General features: G+C 48.5%; 1 protein-coding gene and 1 non-coding gene across 2 annotated transcripts in view; both read right to left on the bottom strand.

The window, feature by feature from the left end:
- Positions 1-19,142, bottom strand: part of SIAH3 (siah E3 ubiquitin protein ligase family member 3) — a 59,468-nt gene that overhangs the window by 4,092 nt on the left and 36,234 nt on the right. The window lies entirely within an intron of this gene.
- On the bottom strand, positions 9,634-9,741 carry LOC117021842 (U6 spliceosomal RNA). Its single transcript, XR_004422929.1, has one exon. It is a non-coding gene; the product is annotated as a U6 spliceosomal RNA (small nuclear RNA).

The following is a 19,142-nucleotide window of genomic DNA, read 5'->3' as shown; positions in this document are numbered from 1 at the left end:
ACTTTGTCTCCTGGCACACTTCTGCCCTTCCAGGCTCACTGTTCCCAGGCAGCCTTCACCCCGAGACTCTCCTGACCTTTTGTTCCTCATGGCAGTGTGCCCACAATGCCCTCCAAAACACCCGGAGCTGCGATGGCGCCTATTGAGCAGGTATCAGGAAACATTTATTGACCACCTGCTATGGCCAGACCCTACAGGAGCTAGGGGTACAGCCTTGGGCAAAGTAAACACCACGCTTCTTCTTGGTGTGGATGGCAGACAGTGGTATGCATATCATTAATTGTGGTTTTCACAAGGTTCCTCCCTCTGCCATGAGAACTGATTCATATTTTTCAGATGAAGAAACAGGCTTCCTGTAGTAATGTGCCTGAGGTTACAAAACTCTTGTAAGTTCATAAGGAAAGTTTGGGATTCATTTTCATACCTCCTGACTCTGAGCACAGCAGCTTTTCCTCCTCCCCCAGTTATCCCCGCCTCCAGCATGCCCCACGCCCCCGACACACCATTCCTGTTTTCTGCAGGATCTAGGCTGTTCTGTGGAGGTGGCAGCTCTATGGGTGCTCTCGGCGTGAGGCCATCACACGGCAGCCTTCTCTGGTCTGCCCTCAGGTAGAGACTGTCTCTTCTGCCCTAGCTCTCCAAGCCCTTTGGGCGCTTGCGTCCGCGCCTGGCTTCGGCATACAGAGTACAAGGACATAGTCTGTCTTTCACACTCACCACCACTGCTGCCAGACTTTCTACCTCCCCAGACTCAGTGTGTGGCCAGCGGCTGAGGCCTGGCTAGTCTCTTTCTTTAGGGCACACGGCAGTCACACACTCACACACACACACACACACACACTGAGATTATCACCCTGGTGGTGGAGGTGACCTGCAGGCAAGTGTGGACCTGCAGGCAAGACTAGTTCTATTATTGAGTTCACCCCAGCTGCCAGTTTCTGCATCTCCCCGCAACCTCGGGAATGCCACAGTTTGAGCTACAGGGGCCCTTCTGGTAGCTTTTACAACCATTACGAGGGAAACATGTTATGTTGTCGTATAGATGAAGAAACTAACACACAGAGAGGTTGAGTCACTCGCCCAAGGTCACAGAGCTCCTCAGGGGTACAGCTGGGAATGGAACCCAGATCAGTCAAAGGTGCCATAGATTATAGACTGGGAAGATCACAGGTTGGATCCAGCAGACTCTGGTCTGATTCACGGTTTACTCATCCGGAAGTGTTAGTTTCCCCATCAGCAAATATTTATCTCAAAGGGTTGTTAGGTGATCAAATGAAATAATGTCTGCCAAACAGCTTTAAAACCACATTAAGTATTACATCAAGATGGCATTTCCAGGGGCCGGCCCGGTGCTCAGGCTGTTGGAGCTCCGTGCTCCTAACGCCGAAGACTGACGTTCCCATTCCCACATGGGCCATTGGGCTCTCAGCCACAAGGTTGCTGGTTCGACTCCCGCAAGGGACGGTGGGCTGTACCCCCTGCAACTAACAACGGCAACTGGACCTGGAGCTGAGCTGTGCCCTCCACAGCTAAGACTGAAAGGACAACAACTTGACTTGGAAAAAATCCTGGAAGTAAACACTGTTCCCCAATAAAGTCATGCTCCCCTTTTCCTGGATGGCAGCTACTGGGCTGTCACCCACCCATCCCACACACCCACAGGCCCATGAAGGGACCGGTGGGGTTCTGGAATCCTGCTAGCAGTGCATCTGACTTACCTTGTGCTATTAAATTCAGGGAAGGGAACGACTATGTAGGATCTCCTAAGTGTTTGGCATTGTGGAAAGTAAGTGTTTTTTGCATAATTGTTTAAGTTTTCACAGAAAAGATCAATTTCCTTTTTAACAAAAAATAAAATCTGGAAGGTGAGGGGAAGATGTAGATGCCTGATCACTGCTCTGTACACCTGAAGCTGAATAATAATGAATGCCAACTATAATATTATATATATATATATATATATATATATATATATATATATATATGTATATATAGGTATGTACACACAAGAGGCAGAGTACAGCATTGGGAGTGGAGACAGTGGAAATGGGGTGGCTCGGTGTGATGTCAGAGAGATAGTGGATGGGGGGCGGGGGGTCCACAGTGTGAGGGATATAAATGATGCACGTCTAAGTATTACTTTGTCTTGTGCACCTGAAACTAATAAAAAAATAAAAAATAAAAAAAATAAAATCTGGCTTAATTCCCACTTGCCTGCTGGTGGCATGTACCATTTAGTCAGTGGGTGAGGGCGGGCGTGGGGTCTCTTCCCATCCACTGGGCTTGTACAAGCCCAGGGCCCACACACTCCATCCGCCAGCTGCAAGGGCCTGTCCCAGGGCCTTCTGTCAGTCTCATGTGCTGCAGAGGGTCAGCCTCTTCTGCTGAGCTCAAGCGCATCTGGTCTTGGCTTCTCATGGGAAGCCCCAAACGCTGTCCCCTCTCCCAGCCTTTGAGAAGCCCCCCTTTGCTCTCACGTAGCTTTTACAACCATTACGAGGGAAACATGTTATGTTGTCGTATAGATGAAGAAACTAACACACAGAGAGGTTGAGTCACTCGCCCAAGGTCACAGAACTCCTCGGGTACAGCTGGGAATGGAACCCAGATCAGTCAAAGGTGCCATAGATTATAGACTGGGAAGATCACAGGTTGGATCCAGCAGACTCTGGTCTGATTCACGGTTTACTCATCCGGAAGTGTTAGTTTCCCCATCAGCAAATATTTATCTCAAAGGGTTGTTAGGCGATCAAATGAAATAATGTCTGCCAAACAGCTTTAAAACCACATTAAGTATTACATCAAGATGGCATTTCCAGGGGCCGGCCCGGTGCTCAGGCTGTTGGAGCTCCGTGCTCCTAACGCCGAAGGCTGACGTTCCCATTCCCACATGGGCCATTGGGCTCTCAGCCACAAGGTTGCTGGTTCAACTACCACAAGGGACGGTGGGCTGCACCCCCTGCAACTAACAACGGCAACTGGACCTGGAGCTGAGCTGTGCCCTCCACAGCTAAGACTGAAAGGACAACACTTGACTTGGAAAAAATCCTGGAAGTACACACTGTTCCCCAATAAAGTCATGTTCCCCTTTCCCTTTAAAGACAAAAAATCTTTAACAACAACAAAAAAAGATGGCATTTCCATTTGGATGTGCTTTGGGGTGAAGACTCGGTGGCCTCCTGCCCCAGTCCATGCCTACCTGCGCCTACCCTGGTCAGCTGGCCTTCTTGCCAGGGCAGCACTCGGGGCTGAGTACAGGCCAGCATGAGCCCAACATCACACTTGCCCTGGGGCCTCCTGTCTCCGTGCTGACCCGTGACGACAAACATCCCGAAATCCCCATCTCAGAAGCAGTCTCTCAGCTAGGTGTTTTCCACGTGCCCTTCTCCAGATCAATCTTCCACCTTTTCCATTGTCATGCACGAACTCAGCTCCCACCCCCTTACCCCCCCACCCCCAGCACAAAAACACAGGATATGGTGAGGCCCCAAAGGGAAACCAATGGAGCCATGGATAGGGGAGTCATACCACTAAATTCTTGCTGGCGGCTGGGTTGGCGACACGGGAAGCAAATATCCACCAGTACCCCAACGAGGGGTCTTCCTGCAACCCCGTCTCGCTGGCAGCCAGGCGAGACACAGGAAGCTGGATCCACCCAATGCTCAATCCGCCGTCCGGTTCTCTGCCTGCCAACAAACCAACCAACCAACGCAGCCATGGCAGTTACATCAGAGGCCAATTGGCTAACTGGTTACAGCTGATGGCCAACTAGTCACAGCTGATGGCCATCTACTACCGGAGCCAGCACCTTCCCACGTGAGGCCGAGAACCTGGAAACTGCTCTCTGGGACTCTGTCCCCACAGCCATCCTATTCTGTGCAGCGAACATCGGAGATGTGAAATCAAAGCGGGAGGGGGTGGGAAGAAATGCCTTGATCTCCTTTTCTTCCCTTCCTCCACACCCTGCCAGGGCCTCCCACTGGTTAAATCCAGAAGGAAGCCGGGAGATTCACTCAGCAAAGGTCTGCTCCCTTTGGAAACGGTGCTGGGTGAGAGGACAGGTGAAGAGGGAATGCCCACCTGTATGCAAATGTCTCCGTTTCCTCCTCTGTGATGTTCGCTCATCCCACCAGGCTGGGCCTCCTGGGCTGGAATTTGATGAGGCCGAACAGGCACTGGGGGGTCGGCCTATGCTTACAATTAATTAAGCCATTCCACAAAAATGCACACACCACCTACTGTGTGCAAGGGGCTGCGGATACTGAGCAGAGTAAGATCCTCATTCCTGCCCCAGTAGCTCGCTATGATTATGAATAATATTATACTAGAACGCACAAAGGCAGGATGCCGTGGGGGTCCTGTCGGTACCAGCGGGGGAGGTAGCCATTCTGGTCAGTGTGACGTGACATTTAACGTGAAGGGTGAAGGCTCTAACAAAATAGGCAAAAGATGTGCTCACAGGGTGAAGGGCAGGTGTGACGGAGCCGGGGACAAAAGAACACGGGATGGTTAAGACATGCCAAGTTCCAAGTGGCTGGTAGATGGAGGACCCGGTGGACATGACGAGCAGCTGGACCATATTGCCCAAGTCTTGGAAGCTGAGCTGAGGTACCAATGTGGCACCCAGTTCTGCAATGGGAGTCCGCAGCGGGCCCAGGAGACACAGCGTCGTGCTTTAGGGAGCCCTGTGGGCAGCACCAGCAAAGCCTGTTCTAAGGGCGCGCCAGGAGGGGCCAGCCGTCAAGAGGCCGTGCGGTAGTCCAGTTATCGGACCCTCCCAGTGGCCCTTGCATCCAGACTCTCCCGTTGCTATCTTTGGGCCTCATCCTCCACTAGCCTCTTCATGTTTTAAATTGCTGCAGGGTAACAAAGCAGCTGCAGGTCTAATCCATCGGGATGGAAGTGAATGACTATGACATAGAACGAGGCATGTAAACTCATGGAGAACCGGGAGCTTGCTGTGCCCCAAGAAAGCACTACGAATACTCCCGGCCTTAATTCTTTCCTTCCTGCTCCATCTTCTGATGCAGAGTATGTTTCATTTAAATGATCTTGGGGTGAGCAAGGTCACAGGGCTGCCGGCAGGGAGAAGGAATTCTTTTAATTGGCAAAACGCTAATCGTTATGGAAAATGAATTCTAATCTTTCCATCCAATACAGTGGATGTGTGAGTAATTACTTTCCTTCACTAAACTGTTAGTGCAACATTAGTGATTATGCTAATTAAAACTGATGAACTCTTACAGACTGATAAACCCCAGCCAGTCCACAGATGCCTTCTTTCAATTGGCTGTATTTAACTTCCCATTTGGAAGAGAGGTCTTGAATTAACCTTTAGAATATTGCCCAAAATTGAGTTTTAAAATGTAGGGCTTTATGGACTGGGTGTAATTCTTTCTCCAAGCATTAGTGAGACCATTTCCACTGAGGGTGTAATTGAATTTAAAAACACTTCCTTAATCTGATCAGCCACACTCCCACGGTTGGTAATGGCGATCCCTCCAAATCCTGGCGTCCAAAGGGGAAACCTGCCCCTGGAAAAATCACGTGACCCTTTCTCCAGTGTCTGTTTCCTTTACTTAGAGGATGGCTTTGCTTTTGCAGTTGTTTCCAGGAACATGGCTATGCTAATGCGTTTCAGCTGAAGGAGGATTTTGCACCCAATTTCAGATGAAAGGCGTTTGCTCAAGCCATAGTATTTGTGAGGGTTAATTACGTCGGGTTTTCAGTGCTGGGTGAAGGGGGAAAGCAGTGATGTTATGAATGCATTTCTGAGAGGCAGAGCTGGTGTGTGGGGTAACATTTCAGGGCGGGTATCAGAGTAGTGGGATAAAGTCAAGGCCTGAACCACGCTGGGAATCAGGTCGGCTAAGGAGAGGGAACTGTGACTACTTTTTCACTCCACATGGAAACTTGTTGCTGTTTCCAGGGAGGACAGTCAAGGCTGAATGCTTAGTGCTGCCCACTCCATTTTCCTGGGGTGCCCTGGCTCCCCACTTCTCCTCCTCAAAATCTAGCACGACTGTACACGAGCCCACAAAATCCAGGAGGACTCTGGGACGCTTCCAAACAGTTAAGAAATAAATTAAATGGAGACAAAACAACAACGGGGCTTTTATCAACGGGAATAGAACATCTTAATTAGAAAGCATGTCTTACGCGCCTTTCCCCCCAGTCATACTTGGTACACAGATGGATGAGGTCTTCTGTAGACAGCATGATAATATCTATAATTTTCTTTAAAAGACTTCAGTGGAGAGAATGTGATAGAAATGTGTACATGTTTAGCCCACACTCTAGGGGCTGTCAATTCCCTAGTCAGGAATTCACACTTCGAGGTGATCACCTAGCATTTTACTGGAAAGGCCACATCCAGAGATAACAGTTTCAATTGCCTCAATTAGCATCCATATTTCTGAGCCACACCAGACGCGGCTAATCATTTCCGCAGAGGTTTCCATTGGTGAAGTCAGTAGTTTGTTAGGCGGCATAATAGAGGCGAGAAATGGACTCTGATGAAATTCGTAGTTTTCAAGCTATGAACATAGGTTAACATATTTCAGAGAGATCCATTACTACAGGGGTGGGTCCGGAAGCTTATTCCCTACGTATTCCTACATCCAGTGTGGGGACACAGCCCCAGAGAGCAGTTTCCAGGCTCTCGACCTCACATGGGAAGGTGCTGGCTCGGGTAGTAGACGGCCGTCAGCTGTGACTAGTTGGCCATCAGCTGTAAACAGTTAGCCATTGGCCACTGATACAACTGCCGTGGCTGAGCTAGCAAGAGCAGATTGCAGTTAGCAAGGGGGTTGGTTGGTTGGCAGGCAGGCAGGCAGACAGAGAGGCGGCGGCAGATTGCGAATTGTGTGGCTCCTGCTTCCTGTGTCTCCAACCCAGCTGCCAGTGACAATATAGTGGTGTGACTCCTCAATCTATGGCTCCGTGGGTGTTCCTTTTTGGCCTCACCACGTCCTGTGTTTTTGTGTGGGGAGCGGGAGCTGAGTCCCTGCATTAGATCCGGCCACTGAATCAAGGACTTATGGTGGTCTGATGTCATCTTTAACGGTATCAAAACCTTGCCTCTGATATGTGATTACATACACAATTTCTTTACTGGTGATCGAAATTATGTAAATTGAGCAGGGAGACATTGGTTAGCAAACACACAGAAGCCTTGAGTCTTGGGCTATAAATGCATTAACTAATTAGAAAAGAGAGAAATGAGTATTATTGGTAAAAGAAGAAAATGAAAATTGTGGTGGACAAAACTTTTTAAAACCAAGGTCCATGGCTGAAAAACTGTAAAAAGGGGTCAATACAGACGTGTACACTGGTCCTATCATCTCAAAAGCCTGCCGACCAAGCTGGTCATCTTATAAATAAAGTCTGGCTATGATGGGGGCTGGGAAGGAATTTGTGGGTGACACTGTGAAAACAAAAACTATGACTCAGTCTTCGAGCTCCCGGGCCCTCCTCTAGTTCCTAGCTGCCCAGCATTGGTTGACTTACACACGCGTACTTTCCTACCTGTTGAGTGCCTGTAGAATGGGGACTCATTGTTCCCATGTCCTCCCGGCTAGCACAGGGCCCGGCACACCATCGATGCTTCACACATATGTGTAGAGCTCATCGATGCATTCGTGGCAGCTTCATACGTGAGGATCACGTTGGTTCTATTCAGGTCGGGCATCATGGTCCCAGCTGGCGTTGTCTGTTTGAGACCATCAGCCCCTATAAGACAGGGATGCTGCCTGCCTCCCTCCCCGCCCTGTGGGTCAGGCAGCAGTTAAGATCTGTCCATACAAGTCACTACTTATTTCAACTCGGACTGAAAATCACTAGTTCATGGCCTTCTCAACTAGGATGGAAGTCATTGAGAGCAGGGGCTGTGTTTCGTCTGCCCGGTGCCTAGTCCAGTGATGGGCAAATTTAGCACTTAGCAGTGTCCGGCGAGAGTCTAGGGGACTCTCAGTAAGTATTTGTTGTTTGAATGAATGAGTGATTTATCGATGGAACCCTGTTCTGGATCCGGACCATATCTATGATGGTAGGCTGTTTGTCTTCAGCTGGAGGCTCTGTTGTCTACCTTTCCTTCTTGGTTGTTACAGAAATGTGTGTGTGTGTGTGTGTGTGTGTGTGTGTCCATCTGTGTGAGTCCACAGCTGTGGGCTCAGCAGGAAGGTGTCCTGGCAGCTCCTCACCCAGAACCCAACAGTGATGAGACACAGAATATGCTCTGGGCTTTGACCAGGAGAAGGCCGCTGATGCATGCTCAGCTGCCATCACAGGAAGTCAAATAAAAGCTTTGAAGAAGAAATTTCTCATGTCAGAGAGGTACTTTCTTTGCTTTTACTTTTTAGAGAGATTACTCTAAGCCTCAGGTGTTCCCTTTCTCAATAGCACTGTTTTTTTACAAGTTGTTTGGGAAACTCAGTTTTCTGGGTCACTCCAGAGAATCTGTCCACCTCCTAGAGTGACCTCGGCCCACTTTTCCTTCCCACACCTGGCAGGACCATTAACCTAACTAAAGCTGGGTGCACCCTTACTTCCTTATTCATTGTTAACAGCCACGAGGAAGTAAGTTCAATCCAACCAAAGATTACTGCCCTCTTCCGGCTATACTCCTCCCCATGAGAGGAGGTGCCGATGGGCCCTGCCCACACAGCCATGAACTGGCCCGTTCAGACCACCTCCAGATATCCGGGATCCTGGGATTCTCTACACAAGGCCTCTGAGTCAGTTTCCTGCAGCCTGTGCTATTTCTGGGATCCAATGAACAGAAAGTGGACCATTAGACATGAGGTGTGGCCAATGGGTGACTATTTGGGGGTGGATATGAGCAGAGCTTGGATGTGTGACCTGTTGCGTCCACTTGCCTTTGAGATTCATCACAGTGTAGGATTATGTCTCACTTGGAAGAAAGTAAGACATGTCATGGGTTGAGGGCTGTAGCCATCCAGATCACTGTGAAGGCACAATCACTAAGGTAGGAGGGTAGAACATATTTGAAGAGCCTCTTGCCTTGATTTTTACTTGTAAGCATTTAGACATCCAGTATACAGGCCTCCATTTGCACTCTGGTCGTGAGCCCTGCAAATGTCAGGGTGGGCCCGCTGTCAAACCACACAGTCAGAGGAATGCTGCTCCATCTGTATTTACTCTTTGGCTCTGTCTTTCATCTGCCATGAGTTTTTTCAATCTTGCTAAATCTATGCTAATGAGTTTTATCAATCTTATAGATAAAAGACTTTTTCTTCAAAGCAACTTTTTGTGTAGTCAGATTTTCATATCTGCAATTGGCAAGTGAAACCCGGTGACTGTATGAGCAGTTGAAAGGCTATAAATTAATTAATGAAGCCCCATTAACGATGATATCTCCAGAAGATGACTTCAGGACCACAGGGGTGACTGAGGGAGGTGTGCCCAGCACGCTGGGAGCACTATTGCCCATGGAGGCACACACACACACACACACACACACACACACACACACGGTGTGGGCAGTAGTGTTGCTCATGTAACAGGTCACTATTCTAGGAGTAAGTGCTGTAACCTTAGAGAAGGGGTGGGTTGCTAAACATGGTTACATATGCAAATGCAAATTTCAGAAGCAGATGTGTTAACAGACGATGCACGGGCAGAGATGGTCTGAGACATTCTGCGTGTCATCCTTGCGCAGGGGCCATGCTAATCTTCGCTGTATCGTTCCAATTTTAGTATACGTGCTGCCGAAGCGAGCCCTGTCTGAGACATTCTGATGGCCGGGCCGCCCAAGGCCCCAAGCCATCTTTGTTTGTCTGGTTCATTAAAGACCTCATGACCAGGAACTCCATAAATTCAGCTCTCTCTGCCAGAACCCTCCACCCTCTGCATCCCCTACCCACAGAGCACCCTTTGGCCAAGTTGTATTTCTCCTTCAGGTGTTTCTCTGACTAGGTCATGTCTGTCTGTTGCATGTTTCCTTCCTAACATGCAACACACTTATTCAATATCTAATTTTCCTGGACCATGAGGTGAGCTGCGGGTGGGTGAGCCTTACCCACTGTACCTCCCTTGTCAGACGTGCTTGGAACATGGTTGGTACCGTAGAAATATTTATGGACAGGATGAATAAATGACTCTTCCCCATTGACCTGTCACTCCAACACAATCTAACCACTTCTCACCATCTGACTGCTACCACCCTAGGGCAAGTTACCCTCATCACCTGTCTGGACTACTACGATAGCCTCCTAACTAGTTGTAGAGGGTTGAAAGTTGGTCCCCAAAAGATATGTCCACATCCTAACCCCTGGAACCTGTGAATGGGACTTTACTTGAGAAAAGGTGTCTTTACAGATGTGAATGAGTTAAGGATCTCGAGCTGACATCATCCTGGATTATCCAGATAGGTCCTAAACCCGTGACAAGTGTTCCTAGAAGAGACGGAAGAGGAGAGGACACAGACACAGAGGAGAGGCCATGTGAAGACAGTGGCAGAGCGTGGAGTGATGTGGCCACAAGCCAAGGAGTGCCAAGAGTCCCCAGAACCAGGAGGAGTGAGGAAGACCCTCCCCTGGAGCTTTCACAGGGCACGTGGCCCTGCCAATACCTTGATTTTGGAATTTTGGCCTCCCAAACTGTGTAGGAATCAATTTCTGTTAGTTTGAGCTCCCAAGTGTGTGGTCAGTTGTGTAGCAGGTCTAGGAACTTAACCCGTGAGTCTTCCTGCGTCCATTCTTGCCTCATACAGACTGTCACTCTTCTCACTAAATATTTTAATCGGTTTCTATTGCACTCAGAGTGAAACCCCATGCCCTATCATGGCCACCAAGAACCAACATACACTGGCCCCCAGCTAATTCTCTGGCCTCGTCTTTTGTCTTACCCACACCCCCTCGCTCAGTCTGCTCTAAGCACACTGACCACTTGCTGTTCTTTGAACATGCTGTCTGCACCTGCCACAGGGCTTCTACCTTCTGTTGGAACACTACTGGCACCCACGTGGCTCACTTGTACTTCACTCACATCTCTGCTCCACGCTTACCTTTACCCTGAGGCTGTCCTTCCCTCACCTATTAAAATAACAACCCCTCCATCCTCTTACCCTGCTTTATTTCACTGCGTAGAACTTATCAATACTACAGCAGTACCCCCTTATCCGTAGGGGATATATTCCAAGACCCCCGTTGGATGCCTGAAACCGCGGGTAGTGGTAAACCCTATATATACCATGTTTTCCTGTACATACATATTTATGACAAAGTTTAATTTGTAAATTAGGTACAGTAAGAGATTAAGAACAATAATAAAACAGAACAATTATAACAATATGTTGTAATAAAAGTTATGTGAATGTGGTCTCTCTCAAAGTGTCTGGAATTTTCCTTTTAATATTTTCAGACTATAGTGGACCATGGGTAACTGAAACTGCGGAACGCGAAACCTCAGATAAGTGGGGGGCTTCCGTATATAATCATAATGTATATATAGGGTAGGTCATCTATTTGTCTGTGTGCTATCTACCTTTCCTACTGTGAGGGAAGTTTCTTGGGAAGAGGACTTCGTTATTTTCATTGCTGTATCTTGAGAACATTATCTGGTACCTAAAAAAGCTCAATAAAAGTGTTTTTTTGTGAATGAATGGATTAATTCTTTTGGGTCTTAAACTTTTCCGTCTTAGAGGATCTGAGTAATGTGTACATGTCACTGGCATGTTGGTTTGACTGTTACCATCCCCCCACCGTCCCCCTGGTCTCCCTGTCAGAGTTTTAGGCAACTCTGAGCTGGTGATGGGTTTCTCACAGCCTCTGAATGCTGGTACTACGGAAGTGCTGGTGCCGGGAGGGAACCAGGCAGGCCAGGGACGGCGGCATTCATCCCTGTGTGTCCCTGAGCCCAGGTGTATCTTTGAACCGCTTATCTGCAGATTCAGAGTAAAATGAAGCAGAAGAAATCCCGAGCTCACTTGCTGGACCAGTGCTTGGGGCAGGCCTCGCTTACTGTGTACAATATCAGGCACATCCTGGCTCCCAGTCTGTTTCCAAATCTCCCAGCGCGGATGAATTCATGCCTGCACACCTGTACTCCTCTAAGACTTCTAGGCCCAAGATGGCAAGGCTGTGAGAGAAGCAGGGCTTCCCTCTGCTTGCCCAGAACCTCTCCTCAGAACTCTGGTTTCCTACCTGGCGACTTGCTTCTGCCCTGGAGGACGGAGGCTGACGATGGCCTCACTGTCAGGACACACTGTTGTGTCTACACAGAGGCGTGGCTGTGGATGATTGTCAACTCACACCCAAGGGATCACACCAGAGAGGCTGGATCGAGAGCAGACGACCAGGTCATTTCACACAAAAGACCGTCTTCCAACAGCAGGCTTAATTCCCAACAGTCCTCGTCAGCAAATGAGGCCTTCCTACGAGCCTGTCCTTAAAATAGGAAGTACAGCATTGGACCAAGCATAGAAGGAAAGACAGTGCTTCCAAGTAGAAAGAAAACATATTTGAAGTCAGACAAATTTAGCTATGAATCCTGGTTTTGCTACTAAACGCTGTGACACTGTGGACTGTTAACCTCTCTATGCCTCAGTTTCTTAATCTATAAAATGGGAATTATAATATCTCATAGGGTTGAAGTGAGGATTGAATGGTATACAAGGCACATGGTATAGTACCCAGCCCAGCGTAAGAAGATATTATGATGTCCATCATCACTATTATTATTACTGCTATTGAACAGCTAGCTGACGGAGACGTAAGCACAGGAAATTCACCTAATTTCTAGGCGCATATCTGAATTAGATGAAATCATGGAAATACCAAAGCCCTCCCAAGTCACCCTTAAATCTCCCTGACAACTCTCACCCAGGACCAATGTTTTCCCTAGCAACAAGTCTTTTACTGAGAATTACCATCTCATCACTGGCTAACGGACGCCGGCTGCAATGTACAGATATGTAAAGAGCCTAGCTTAGTGCCTGGAACATAGATGGTACTCAGGAAACAACTGCTACGACCTTCATGATCATCTTCATCATCATTTACTAGCATTTTGGTCAGTGTAGTGCTGCTGGAAAGTTTAGCCGTGTCTCTGAGCAGCTCTGGCCCGTGGCCAGCCCAGCCTCCTGCCAGCTCACCCCTTTCTCCTCCACTGGGAGTCTGTCCTTCAGGCCTCTTACCCACCGTGCCAGGTCTTGAAAGGCATTGCACAGGCATCACCTTCCGTTAAGATTAGCTTTCCCTGCTTGGGAACCACCTCACACTGTCTCTGTCTTTAAAATGTGTTACCTGAGAGAAGTGTGCCCTGTGTGTCTTTCTGCTTCCCCAGAGCCTGACACCCGTGGCTGATTGCTCCCTTGGTATATGGCTATAAATATATCGTTGACAGATCAAAACTTGGTAATAATATTCACGTTGATCTGAACCATTTACATTATAAATAACATGTAAGCAGCCCTGTACGTGGAAGCATCCCTGAAAAATCAAAGGCATGGCCATACCAGGAGGGTTTAAATGAAACCGACCAACAATGCCAAGTGCTGGCCAGGGTGTAGAGCCGTTGAAACCTCACACATTGCTAATGGGAGTATAAACTGGTACAATCACTTCGCGATACTTTTCTGGTAGTGTTGACTAAAACTTTGACACAGCCAGTCCACTCCTGGGCATATTCCTGTTGGGAAACAAGTCTCCATTGGGCTCTTGCATTTCTGTCCATCTTGCAAGCCAGGCATTGACTGTCTTTTGTTCCAGACTATCTTTTCAAGGATGTTTGTATGGTGAACAGCCTTGAAATATAGCGATACCAGTCGTGTCTCCCTCTGAAGCAAAAGGCAGATTTTCTTAGAGCCACAGGCCAGAGAGCTGATCTCCCTCTACAGCTAGGGGCAGGCATGGCTACCATCCTTTATAAAAGATTTGGGCTTCCTAAGCTTTTGTAATGCAACCTAGTGTGCGCAGGCATCATCTAGCCCTCTTTGCATTTCCCTGTGGTAACTGGGTCTCTAGGAACTGGTGCAAAAAGGCAAATACTCTGCCTGCTGCTCTTGCTGTGGGTAAAAAACTGCCCTTCATACAGATATAGATATATGTACATATACACATATACACATGCATATCCACTGAGAAATCCACTAAAGATTTGTATACTTTACTGCATGCTATACTTTAAAAACACAAAACAAAAAAAACACAGGGGGCGTGGGTGTGTATGGCCATTATCTCCGGGTCACTGTTAAACGGGCATGTTGTCCGGGGCTTAAGGAAGAACCCTAGAAAGCCTTTTCTTTCATTTTCGCATGTGCTCATTTGACCACGTATTGATGTGGCTGCTGAGACGCTAACCATTAGGGACACTGGAGGTCGTGGAGGGGAGTCACTGCAGGGACAGACAGGTCCTGGGTGTCCAGAGAGAGGAAGAGTCACATGAGCTTGGAAGGGGGGGTCGTGGCTGCCACTTCCAGGGGGACTCAGGGCCTGGAAGCGGGAAGAACGGCAGTGAGGGCGTTCCCAGCCATGCCGGGAGTGGTGCGGGCCTAGCCATTAGGTTCTAGGGGCAGAAAGCTTCTCCCTGAGACTCGATTAGGGGCTAAGGACCGAAACCAGGACCACAGCACACCAAGCGGGGAGAGGAGGCTCCCCCTGACATGGCACATGCCTGGCTGAATAAACGGCTCCTTCTTTCTTTCCAGCACCACCATGAAAAGCTGCTGACAGCTCCGAGGAAAGCCCCATGAGTGAGGTGGGGACAGGTGTTTTATTGGCTCGAAACCTTTCCCAGTCACTGGGTATATATTTAATGAAAAAATCTTTGGCTTTGGGGGAAGACCTGGGAAAGCCGAAGCTGGAACTGCTGCTCCTGGGCTTGGGAGGTCAGCGGTGCGGCCGGTCCCTGATGAGTCATTCCTCCAATATTCCTCTTTGAGTTATTACAGTCACTGTGTGTCTCTAAGGAACGCATTTATTAGTGTCTGCGAAGATAATTAGCCCGATGTACTTCAAGGCCATTGAAATTGTGTCCATATGTGTATTTCCTTCCAGAATTCACCCTGGCTCCTCTTCAACATTTGTCCTGTCTTGTCCACATTTCCCCCACTGGAGGAGGCTCACTTCCTGCAAGTGTCTAAACCCCTCCCCTGGCGCCGGGGAGGGAGCGTTCACTCCCCGGGCTCAGCCAGCTGCAGGCTAGGATGGGTGCAGCCCCACACCTCACCTGCAGCGTAGGCCACCTCTGGGATGACGCCAGGGGCTGGCTTTGCTTCCTCTCTCTGCTGTTCCCCATGCTCTAGGCAGGTGATATAGAAGGGAAGGCACATGCAAAGCTTCGACTGATTTAAAGCACCCGATTTCATGCCTTGCATGTGTATGAATCTCCCAGCGGCCCTTGGAATTCCAGCAGCAAAACTCTCCTTTCACCTCCCCACCGACCTTCCCTGCCCTCACACATCCTGCTGGATTCCCTTGTGGGATCAGATATACAGTTCTGGTGACCTCAGACATTCCTCTTACCTCTCCAATTCTTTTACAACCTCCTACCCTTACAGGTTCCAAAGTACCTTCCTAAGGGAGGGCTCCCCGTTCTGCAAGGTATTGACTTGACTTGTCAGTCAGAGGGAGTCCCCATGCCCACGCAGAGCTTGGCACACTGACTGGCTTCCCAGAAGGCGCAAGGGGAAGCATAGCTGTGAAGGAATTTTTAAGTACAGAATGGGAAGTTGGTTTATCTTCTTTCTTATCACAGTATCTAAATTCATTTCTTAGAAGCAAGCTCGGCTTTAATTCATAAATTCCCCATTTTTTAAATGGCTGTCAGTAATTACTACTATTTAGTTTAATTGGGTTTTCACGCTCAGAATTTAGAAGCAGCTTTGTCCTCTTATTTTTAAGCAGTACTAATACATAAACACGTCAACCTCTTTAGTCGCATCCATTGATTTCCATACCATTCTGCTGTTCCATAGTGGATTCGTTCATTCATTCCCTCATTCATTCGACAAATATACACTGAGTGGTTACTATGTGCCATGGGAGGTGCTGGGGATTAAATGGTGAACAAGGCAAACATAGTGCCTATGGCCACAGAGCGTGCTTTCTGGGGTCAGGAAGGGGTTCCTAGGAGAACGACCAGGGTGGCATCCTGTCCAGGGACTTGCAGAGGTCTGAGTGCAAACTGCCCGTCCTTCCTGTTTTTCCTTTCTGGATGTCAAACCCAACAGGAGTTGGAGGGAGGAGAGGGTGCCTCGGTGGGAGGTGAGGAAGAGCTGGAATCCACTTAAGAGGCTAATTTCTGTATGAATTACCTGTAAAGCAGGAGAGTTTGGAAGCACTTTACCCTTCGCCTCATCCCCTCCCCCGTTCCACGGCTGCCAAACATTCTTTCCTGAATCTAACTGCAGAGACTACTTTGGAAGGAAGAGAAGTTGCAAATGGCACTAAAGCCTTCCTCCATAAAACACAGAAATGACAGGTCCTCGGTCCCCGTGCTGCTAATGTACCAGCCTCGCAACAAGGACTCAGAATGAACGGTGTTCCTTCAATTTCTCCCCACGACTACAACTTGGCATTTTCATAGCATTTGAACTCGTGGAGCACTTAACAGTAACTGCCTGGCTAATCTCCACAAGTCTTTATAGATGGGCCTCGGGTTGAAACTTACATTTCCTTGTGTTGGCGGGGGAAGGGGACTGAGGCACAGATTGTCAACTCAGCCCTGTGGGAGGAGAGGGGCAGGGCACAGGGGGAACTGGGAGGTGGCCACAGCCCTGCCACACCTTGCAAGACCAGGAGCAACTCTTCACTTTTCCAGGCCTTAGTTTCCACGACTGTACAATGAGAAGGATGGTACCTGCCCCACTCCTAGGGGATACGAGGAAGAGGTTTCAAATCATTTGGAAGGAAGTATTATGTGAATACAAATCATGGAAGGCCATGCCCCAAACAGAAGTGTCCCGTCTGACACCTGCTGAGGGCCTATGCTAAGCCGGTGACTGACAGTGTCATGGCATTTAGTCCTCCTGGGGCTCCGGCAGGGGGAGGCCATTATCACTAGCAGTTTGCATACAGGGAAATGAGGGTGCAGAAAGGACGAGGGTCTTTTCTGAGATGCAGGGTTAGCAGTTATGGAGCTGGGTTTTGATCCTCGGGAGTCTGGCTGTACAGCGGGGGACCTGGGCCCCCCAGAGCTTCCTACCCCCTCTGCGTGTGCAGCCAGAGCTCAGTTACCCGCCTGTGGGTTATCTGCAGCTCACATTTCATTTCACTCCAAGCTGATTTTTTCCTGCCATCCAATTCAGCTCATTATTGGCAAGGGAGCTCAGGGACTTAGAACTAATCCTAATATTAAGTAAAGAGCAAAGCATAATTAGGAAGATAAATCTTCTGGGGAAGAAATGTATGGAACGTATTCCAAAGTCAAGCACGGGTGATTTTTCCCATCTTCTAGATGATCTGCGCTGCTGTTCTCTTTCTAGCACAGAGAACTACGGGCTGATGGGGGATATTTTTTAAAAAACTTTTTTTTTCCTGATTAGAAGGAAATATATTCTCATCACAAAATTTTTAGAAAATTCTGCATAGCACAAAGAAGAGAATGGAAAACTCTGAATGCCACTCTCCTGACAGTACTACTGTTAACATTTCAGTGTGTACTTTTCCCAATGCCTTTTGCACATAAATACCTTAGTACTACTATACACGTAGTCTTTTCTTCCCCACTTAATAGCTTATGGGAAAAATACCCTTCAAAAAAGCACAGATTGACACCATTGTTTTTACTGGCTCCACGGGCCTTGGCGAGCTCACGGAGAACGCACACGGGTGTGGCATAATTGGTTTCCTTCACATCTGGCTAAGAGAGACGCGATTGCTGTATGCATCCAACCATTTACCAGCTAAATGTATTCGGTAAACCTGACAGATAGTGGAACTAAAAAGAAAAATAACATTCAGTTAAGATCCTCAAAGAGTTCACAGTCCTTCTCAGGTCTCTGCCTCACTTTCTTTTGTGGCCCAATCTCGTTCGTTATCCTCTGTTGCCCCCTCTTTGGACGGTGTTGCCACACCTTCCAGAAGCAGCTTTGTCCCTGGAAGCAGTCAGGCCTTATTCGCCGACCCTCCCCCACTTCTAATCCCTTTCCCCACCCCCACCTTTTTTTTTTTTTTTTTTTGCCTCTGGGTTTAACAGTAGCATAAAACTAATTTATAGCTCTTGCCAGGAAGAGGACAAATTTTCATCTCAGCCCGTCATGCGTAAAGCACTAGTACAAATGAATAATTGTTGACCCATGCTACCTATTAGAGATTGTGCTGGGATCACCTCGTTTGTTGTTTTAACACCAGAAATTAAGGGCCGTGGCAGGGGTTTCCACAGGGACTGAACTGATCATGAGAGCACACCGTCTTTGTGGGTGACCTCTCCTGGCACCCTGTGCCTGGCGGGAAGGGGGATGGGCCCTCACTTCCATGACTACCCCACGAGAAGGGCAGGTTCTGCCTGAGTTCACTTTGGATGTTAGGCTCAGGACCATTTCCTCTCAGGGTCCTTATCAAGCAGTAGATGCCTGGAGGGCAACTAGAATGTGCTGGGCACTGTGTGACCTGTTGAGGGGACAGGGCGATCGACATGGCTGTTTTGTCCACCAGGGAGCTCACCAGCACCTGCCGTATTCGGAGCCATATGTTTCTGCAATATGAGTGCAAGGAGTGAAACAGGCTGCCTTCCGTTCAATGTCAAATGGCTAGAGTAGTATTAATAGAAAAAGACCTGTGCACGGGGTGACCCTTGCAATGGGCCAGAAACAATGGAGAGAGCTGGGTACTGGAAGGATTAGAGGAGGGCCCCCCTTAGGATGGGGCCCAGCCTGGCTGGCAAGGTGCTAGTCTGTTTGTGGACTGGTGAGGCCTCAGCAGAGTCATGAGAAATAAGACTGGGTAGGAGTGGTGTCACCAGGTTACCCAGGGCTGGGAAAGCAAGACTGGGGTCCGGGGCGGGAAGGGATTTCACACCACTTTTGATTGGTTCTGTATCCTGGATATATGACCATGATACATAAGCTCCATTGAAAATGACATGCCTTCCAACAGGAATGAGTAAAAATTGCAATGGAAATGTGTCTAGATAGAACCTTTCACACAGGGGCTCAACAGGCATTAAATACCACGTTACAT

The sequence above is a fragment of the Rhinolophus ferrumequinum genome, chromosome 4, assembly GCF_004115265.2.
Source record: "Rhinolophus ferrumequinum isolate MPI-CBG mRhiFer1 chromosome 4, mRhiFer1_v1.p, whole genome shotgun sequence".
NCBI classification, from domain to species: Eukaryota; Metazoa; Chordata; class Mammalia; order Chiroptera; family Rhinolophidae; genus Rhinolophus; species Rhinolophus ferrumequinum.
Note: the sequence above shows the minus strand (reverse complement) of the source record. Positions and strands in the feature narration are given on the sequence as shown.